This window comes from Monopterus albus, unplaced genomic scaffold, assembly GCF_001952655.1.
Source record: "Monopterus albus unplaced genomic scaffold, M_albus_1.0 scaffold43.1, whole genome shotgun sequence".
Lineage (NCBI taxonomy): Eukaryota > Metazoa > Chordata > Actinopteri > Synbranchiformes > Synbranchidae > Monopterus > Monopterus albus.
In genome coordinates this window covers 2,531,706-2,541,302 of record NW_018127923.1, presented here as the reverse complement: position 1 = coordinate 2,541,302, position 9,597 = coordinate 2,531,706, and positions in this window count along the sequence as shown.

The window sequence follows — 9,597 nt, the reverse complement described above, 5'->3', positions numbered from 1 at the left end:
TATTGACAGGAATGTGTATTTGGTCACCCACATGCAGGACATTGGTGACCCACTTCTAAAAAATAGCTCCATAATGCTAACAGTGGCACTAATAAGTGGTCAGAAATAGCTTGAAATAATAAAATGGCATGTGCACATAGGTACAAAAACAAAAATAACATACATCAACCTTTATTAACTGATGCTGTAGCCAAATGAGAGCAGCTGTAAATACAACAAGAAGATAATATTACCCCTGGCAAAGTTGAGGGTTTGCCGGCATTTGTTTGTTAACAGCATAACACAAAAAGTAATGAAAAGTTTGAGAGTTGAGAGGTAGGGTATGGCCTGCACAACAACTCATCAGATTTTGGTGCTGATCAGCAGCATCATTTGGATACAGGCAATTTTTAACGATTGTTCACCTTTCTGAGTGCTGGAAAGGCCAGTGATTGTATATGAGCACCCTTGTGTCCAAAGTGTGCGGCTACAATGCTGAGAACTCCGAGCATTCATCATGTTCACCATTTCCAAGTTTGGAGCGGGGCATGATCTTGCTCTCTTGTTTATCTCTGGCAGCTGTGACTCATGGCGGCTGATAACCTGCCTTACTTCACTCACCTGTGGCTTGTTTACTTTGTACTATTTAACCTGCCTTGTGCTCTGTCCTAGTCGCCAGATTGTAACTTACTGTTCCACAGTTCATTCGAGCCATCTCCAGATCCTGTCTGACTCTCTGCCTGCCCAGCCCTTGTCTGTACTGTATGTTTTTGCTTTGCCTGCTTGCCTGATCTCTGGCCTGTTTTGAGTGTTGGATTTTTCTCTCCGTTTGCCTGCACTTTTGCCCTTTGTATTTTGATCTTTCATTTTCTCACTGAGGTCAGTGGTTTTCTGTTAGCCAACTGAAGATGACTGTGCCTGTTGTCTGGTGCTCAGCAGGTGGTGTAGGTTTATCAGAGCTTTTTGCTGAAAACAGTTGCCTGTAGTGAGACAGAACGAAAACAGAAAGGTAGGGCATTGTGAAAGGTTATTAGAAGTGAACCTTTTCACATCATACAGTCATGAATGAATTTGTAACATAAAAATATTGATTATAGCAGCTTTAAACACTTAAAACTATTATAAGCAGGAATCAGTAACTGTATTTTTCTTCCCTTTAATTGATTTATGCCTCCAGGTAGTTGTGAAAGTACAATTGAAAGATGGGCATGTGTGATGACATTTTCACATGTTTTTCCTTGTTTAATGAGTAATGAACCACTAGTTCCAGTAAAGCAGGTCTGTGGGCGTGTTGATGACTGCAGCTGTCTGTTGTGGCCTGAATGACTAGACATAATAAGACAGCTCCTTCTTGTGTGTGTGTGTGTGTGTGTGTGTGTGTGTTTTTGTGTGTTTACTTTTATTTGCACAGGAGTAAAGGACGCCACACCCAGCTTGGCTGTGAGGTGCACTTCCTGGCAGAGCTCTGACAGGAGTTTTGAGGAAAACAGAAAGCAGTATGTTGTGCATGTGAGGACCTGTCAAAATGTCATCACTCCCACGGTCTAAAACTGAAGCTGGTCTTCACAATGTGTAGCCATACAAGTACACTCTGGGTTACTAGATCAAAAATAAAGCATCATGCTTGCTCTTCCTGCCCTGCTCTCTGTGTTTTTAAGGGGGATTTGCTCCCTGTGTTTACCAATGTGAATGACCGCAATTCTACAAAAGGACCACACCTACACTTAACAGAGCCATGACAATAGACTGGTAGTTAAACACACACTATAAGGATAAAGAGAGACTGAGTTGTAAGGTGTGGCCAGTAGCTTTCTTATAGATAAACAGAAGCTAGGGCTCGACCTCAGGCAGCCTTCACCTTTCCAGGGACTAGAAAAAGAATTAAGAATGCAAAGGAATTCTTCAGGTGTCTCAGTTCATTTCCATGTAGAAAGGAAATATCATTGAATTCTATAAATCCTAACTGTTAAATTAGACTACATCAGCTTGAGCTAAGTGTCCTATTTGACCATATGCATGTTTATAACCAGGACAAGGGGGAAATAAATGTGCAGTCAGTTGAGGCTGTGATATGTATTTTAGACACATTCACAGGTGAACAAAGCATGATAACACAAGTCAGATTAGAAGTAAGCACCCTGAGGTTCTTACGGTGTGTTCACACCAATCCTGATCTGGTGCCACACACAGATATATTAACAAAACCAACATGCTATGTCAGCAGATGTACTGTAGCTTCTAACAGTACTGAATCAGGTACTGCTAAACTCTAGTGGAACTCAAACCCTATTTATCCTCTGTATGGAGCAGTCTGGGTTGCTTCCAATTTTTTTTTTTTATTGTAACACAAAATAACATGTTAACAAAACAGGGCAGGACATGGAAGATGAGACAGTAGACATTACAAATTGACATAGAGGGTTTTATGATTGGTGTGTGTGAGGGTGTGAAGTGTGGGTATTTTCAACTTACACAGTTTACAAAACAAAACAAAACAAAATTAAAAAAATAAATAAATGAAATTTGAAGGGGGGGGCAAGGATGATTTAAACCAGCCAATAAGTAATAATGACAGGGAGTGCATAGGCAGCATTTACACTCCAAATCAAAGGTGCTACAACAAGCTGAGGTCACTACGGGGGGAGCCATAGAACTGCTGAGTGGAGAGAGATTGGCCAGGACAGCAGAATCTTTATTTTATGGTTAAGTTTAGCCTTTCCTCTGTTTCATTGTTCATCATGATTTGTTACCACTGTAGGACTGAAATTAAGCAGCTCGGAGTTGGCCCACGACTTTGAATGGAGAGACCTGACCCATTGCCTGAAGGATCCCCCTCATAAACATCTCCCAGACCCTGAGGAGGGAGCTTGTCCATGAGGTTGTCAGCAGTCCACTGATGTTATGTGTGGCTGAGGGAAAGGGAACAGTGACGCCCTATCCAGACTCCCCACAGTGAGCCCTAATCAGATCACCTGACCCCACTGCAGGGGACAGGGCAGAACGTCACCCACATAACTCCTCCCAATTGTTGTGGTTTGGGTCCTGCTTCCTGTTATATTTCCTGTCTTGTGTCACCTCACCTGCCCCAGCTTTAACCCGGTTCATAATTTCTGTTCATTGCTTCCACCTGCTCCTCGTTATCCTCTGGTCTCCTGTTTATATATATCCTCCTTCCTTCCCTTTGCCACACTCTCCTTGTTCATGTACTCTTGTAAGTTTGATGCTGTCTCCTGTTTGTTCCTTTGTGTTTGTGACCCTGGCCTGTTAGCAGTTCTTTTGTTAGTTTCTCCAGTCTTGCTTTAGTTTCTCACCCTGCTCCCTGAGCCACTGTTTACTTTAGCATTTTGGAATTTTTTGTTTCTCCCCGTCAGGATGAGCCTATGTATTTTTCCCCTTTAGTCTCGTTCTCTATTATTTAATAAAGCCCTACTTGAGCCTTCCCTTGCCTCGTTTGTCTGCACATTGGGTCCTACCTAGCTCTTAACCATAACACTAATGTGTTAATGAGGGAGAAAGATTAGTGAATATGGTGCTTTTTCTGGGTTTATGATGACAGTAAAACAGCTACAGATACAGAGGAAAGTTTTGGTACAACTTCACCCACTGTCAAGGTGCACAGACAAGGAACACACTGGCAAAAAGTCCAGCGGCTGGACTGAAGTAAAACAACTACAGCCTCATCCTCTTAACAATTTCCAACAAACTCAAAACTCAGAGATTACAAACACTTTCTGTTGGCAATTTCTTTTTGTAAGAACTGTAACAGAGTTGGTCTTATCGTGTTTGGTTTCATATCAGGTAACTTTGTTTACCCTGTGCAAAATACAGGGCAGGAAATGAGCTAATGTCACATTAGCTGTTGGAACTGGAAGCCTAAAACAAACAAAATAAAATAATGCACTTAGTTTGATACTCTGAAATTTGTTTAACCAATTATACCATGGCCAGTCAAAATACATGTTTCTGATAAGCTGACATATAAAAATTTTGTGTGGGTCAACAGTTTATCAGTGAGCAATGTGTATTAAGCCAGAAGTAACCCCAGCAACAAAACTTGCATGTACATTCTTTTGATGTAAGGGTATAGCCTACTGTGTAATCCAAGAGGTACCTTATCAAGTGTTGAGATTGGCTGGCCATAAAGGAAGGCTGAGTGTATCATAGGACTACAGAAGGCACATTGTCTGTGGATGAAATGAGAGAAGTTGGGACAGAGTTTCAGTTCCCTCCGTCACAACATGACTGACAGACAGACTAATCACAGCATGACTCAACAGTTCCTCAGGGGAAACACACATACACACACACACAACAAACAGGAAGTTGCAGAGATGGGGAATATTAGAGTGTCATATGAGTGTCACTCATGTGTATCCCCCCTTTTACACATCATGACAGTGTGATTTAAAAAATGTTATACCATTCTTTTCCCTATCATCCTAGTGTTTTTTTACACCCTCAACTATTTGGTACAATGTAAATTTCTGTTAATATGATCATCAAAGCTCATCAGAAAATATTAGAGCATTCCTAGAAGGCCTGTCTGGGCCTTTTAGGTGACAGCTAGCATGTAAGGTACAAGTGTGGTGGTAGTATACTGCATTTGGTTTTCCAAAAGACTTCAGACTCATGGATTTACAACTTAAACTGGCCTACTCATGTCTCACTGCTACAGTACCTGAAATTACAAACCAGTGCAGATCCTTGCACTGTTTTAATACAGGCCTATTATCAGATCAAAGATGCAGCCTATTTCTAAACCCTGGTGCATTAAACTTTACTGTCACCATGCTCACAGTGACAACAGTAATATGCTGCATCAGTGGGTATCAGTGGGTATAATGTTTACCATGGTCACCGCCATAGTTTAGCATTAAACATAAAGGTACTGTACCAAATGGGAAAAAGAAAGATTTTAAGTGCAAATACATAACATAAATGCAGAGTGTGTCCTTCCACAGTGGCCAGTCATTACCAAAGTGTATTAGATATTTATTTTAAAATGTTTGCACATTACAACAGTCTCTATAGTCTAACCTTGTAATCCCAGTCCCTTCCAAACATTCCTGCATTTCAGAAGTATTTTCAAGCCTCGAGTAATTTAAAAATAATTGCATTGTTATGCTATAGGCACCAGTTCAGGGCTGAAGGACTCAAAGGCAGACTCAGAAGGAAAATGAATCAGAGCTTTATTGCAGATACTACAGTAAGAGATGATGTGCTTAGCGGATCTCTGCAAACCCAAAGTCTGGGGATAAATGCAAGCTCAGGGTGGATGGCAGGCTGTGGTGTTTTCCCTGGGGTTAGTGTGGGGTTGCAGGTATTGGTGTCCTCTCAGGCAGTGGCAAAGAGGTGCAGGTTGGCACCACGTCATAGTCTTGGGTGTTAGCCAGGTCATAGCTTGGCCAAGTGATAAGCTCAGTCACTAACTGGCAGAGACTATGCAGCATCAAAGAGTTCAGGTATGCACAAGGTTGTAGTCTCAGGAGCTAACCAGGCTGTAGCTTGGCTAACAGGAAAGTACAGTCACTTTCTGGCAGAGGCTTATTCTGTTTTGAGAAGGCACTGATCACTGAGAGGTACCTCAGGAGCAAGTCAGGCAATGGAGCACACACATGGCTAATTTACAAGATTCTTTTACTTCAGTTTGCCTTGTAATATAACATTTAACACTTTGTTCCATCATACCAATATTTCTGTATCCAGTATCATGCAAATCTCATAATTTTTTCATAATAAAAATAAACATTACCACCTACTATCATAAAGACAAACATGTTACCTCTATGCTACACACAGGCTGGCCAGCGTTAAATGACTTTGTGGTTCCTGTTTGCTTGGGCTTGCTTTTTTTTTTTAATTATTTGTGATTTTAAGTTTAAATCCAATATTCTAACCCAGTCTTTAAGGAGGTTAAAACAATAATGAAAGAGAGGAGGAGAATTTGTCCTCCCCCTGCATTAATTTTGCACTTCAGTTGAAACCACAGAACTATACTCATTCCAGGAAAAACAGTCATGACTGGGCTTGCCCAGCACACACACAGTCACACACAAACACTAACCCGAAACACTCTAAACTCGTTTATACTGGTTTGTGATACCTCAACTTGGAGTTTTTCACTACTAAAATTGTTTGTGCCGTCAAGTGTGTGTGTTCTGATCACATGTCTGCATTGATGTGAAAGTGAATATGTGAAGCTCTTATCGTAAACTAAAATGGCTTTGCTGCTATAAAGATTTGATGGGAACTAAAAGCTTATGATGACCTGGTGATGGGCTTTTAACAGGAAGTCTAGTGTTACTGGATGATGGAGTTGCTTTTATGCTGTAGTCAGCTGCATACATATAGATAAACAACCCTAGACTGCTCTACAGCTCCAACAACAGAGACAAGGGACACAGAGATCCTACATACTGTCCTCCCTGTGGTTCATTTCCTGTAAATCCACTGTGCTTATAATCACTGAGCAGGAACTGAGAGCTAAACATGTCGGCACGCTATATTACCACTGTTCATGTGGATATAGAGCTGGTCTGATTTATGAATTATTTAAGGAGATCTATGTAATCGATGTGTGCTGACAATGCTCCTCTGAGCAATGGAATATCAGAAATGACATCGATCATTTCTAATATTGCACCAAGTAGTTTTATCATTCTCTGGTCTGTTAGGCTACTTTCACTTTGCAACAGTGTTTTAATGTGCAATAATTACACCAAAAAGTTCAATATACAGAAAGCAAACAAGCTGAAACTCCTTGCCAGCCACCGTGCTGCAGATGCTAAGACTAACAGCTCTTCATCGACCAGCATGCTAGCAGGCACACAACCAGCTATAGCGTTTTAATCCAGTGGATGAAAGACTCTCCAAAACCAAACCTTTGTAGTGTGCTGAATAGAAATGACCAGTTAACTTTGTCAAATGCTTTTTCTGTGTCTAATGATACAGTTATGGTGTCAGTTTGTTTTTGTTGTGCAAGGTTGATTAGGTTAAATAGTTTACGGGTGTTATCCAAAGTGTGTCTACTTTTAATGAAGCCTGTTTGGTCTGGGTGGATTATTACTGGAGTAACTGTCTCTATTCTAGTGGCTAGTGCTTTGGTAATCATTTTTAGATCTGTGTTAATAAGTGACAGAGGACGGTAACTGGAAGGGTGGCTTGGGTCTTTATTGGGTTTGTAAGGGCGGTTTTCACGGCAGCCATATTCATATGCGTCAATACTGTAGAGGTGGCTTTAATTTCTGTGGTAACTCTTAGAAATAGTAGTGATAAAATCTGCCAGAAATGCTTATAAAATTCAGCAGGTAATCCAGGTCCAGGTGATTTATTATTTGGCATGGATTTCAGTGCTATGTGGAGTTCTTCCAGTTTATTATCTTAACCATGATGCCGAACGTCCTCTAATTTTTTAATTTTGACCCAAACATACACCCCAGCATTGTCACATCATAAAATGATAACTTATCTTTAAACTGTGATGTTGAACAGTTTTTTTTTTTTTTTTAGGTCGGAGGGCTTGTTACACCAATGAATCACTCTGTCAGTCACAGCGTGGTCTTTATTGCCACCCATCAATGGGAATTATCATTTTTTTTCTGTCAACACATCTTGACATTGCCACTCCCCTTTGTAGAAATAAGATTTTTGTTGTTTTTTTTATTTTTTGATGGAATTGATTTCACTGTGTAAGTGTTGCTATGGGATGGAAAGTGTGATTAAACCAATGAGATAATTTTATTATTAATGAGGACACATATACTGGATTGTTGTGTACTGATGGACATTTATTGTAGCTTATTGTGTTCTTATAGCGCAAACCAGCTAGAGCATACATTGATTTTAATGTAATTAATTGGTCTGAAGGTGGTCATCACACCTGGACCTAATCAGATGATGTCTACATGCTGTACTGTCATATTTGATCACGTGATGAACATGACCTGATGAAGCTCTACTGTCGAAATGTATTTGTGTGATGACCTAATAAAATAGCTTGTAGCATCATCACTGAGCAGCAATCTGATTCTTTTTTATTCATAAAACAAAACATGGCCCATATGGCCTCAGACTTTGTCACCAATGTGCGCTCCATCAAGAGTTCACTACCTTTTGAAAAATTAAAGCAATCATGATCACTTTTAATTTGTGATGTACAATTTGTGTTGGTGTCATATTTCTTCTTTTCTTTCTATATGTTTATATATGTTTTTGTATTCTCTTTTGATTTAATTTCTGTGATTGTTGTTGATGTTCTGTGTATTTTTACTAAATCATGTTTGTCACAGTGTAAATTTGTTTCTTTGTTTGTTTTTGTAAAGTGTAGGAAGTATTTTGTATAAGACTAAGCAATTTCTTACCCTCTCCTCAAAAATGTTTCTTGTTTCCTGTAACAAGCAGGGAAACATTGCAAATGATGTGTAATTTATTATTTAAAAGTTGTTATTATTTACAGATGTTTTTGCATTATCTACAAATCAACATGATTACCATTAATACATAGTGTGTGCTGAATGTTGCCAAACTAAGAAACGACACACAATGATTCACCTTATTCAACATTTCTGTTTCCCCACCACTGTCAGCAGTTACATTGACCTGACGGTTAATTATTGACATGATGTGTCTTTTGTAGCCACCACTACTGACCTTGATAGAGGGAGAAAATATGCTAGGCAGTTAAACAGACAAAGGAGCACAATGTTTATTCCTGGCAACAGATCAGGGGCCTATTTCAAGAAGGCGGTTCAACAAACTCAGAGTTCAAACCTGAACTCTGGGTTGACTTACTCAGAGCTGGAAAACTCGGAGTTTTCGGTTTCAGAACAGCTGAAAAGAGTTTTTTTTGTACGAATTAAAAGTGCAGTTTTATGTCTACCCTTTCTTAAAATTCCTATTGTGGTTGATATGGGATTTGTAAAGTAATGATTAATAAATAATCCAGTACGTTTTATGGAGAGTAAGTATTACATTAATCAAAATACTTTTTTAAAATTGACCCAACACTGATGTAATAATATAAGAATTGAATTTTAATTTTCATGTAGGTGCATTGATGGGAATATGTGTGCCATCAATGCATCCAACCGCATTAGGAAATCCTGAAGGGGATTCTAATTATTAGTTTATTTCCAGAGGTCACAGCAAGATGTTATTAACTGATCATCATTTTTCAGATTAGCCTTACTGAAACGAATTCAATACCACTAACCTGCAATCCTGTGAAACTCCTCTTTAATGGCTCTGAGGGGTTTGTGCCCAGGAAACACAACAAAAAATAACAGAAAGCGCTTGAGGGTGAGGCACACTTTCCAAACTATTCTACATACTGTGGCCTTACTAATGTGCTCTGCATCCCCGATGTTATAAAGAAAACTACCGTTTGCAACAAATCGTAACGCAACACAAAGCAGCTGCTCGGATGTAAGAGCACGGCCACGATGGGTGATGTGTCTGATGTATGGGTGGATAAGATTATTGATATATGTTATGGACTCTCTAGAAAAACGGTACCGCTCAAATAAAAATACATGGGGATATGACAAAAAAATCAACTCGTGGCCTCAATACCCTCTCCCGACGTAAATGCAATTCCCTGCAAATTAATACAGCGTCCTC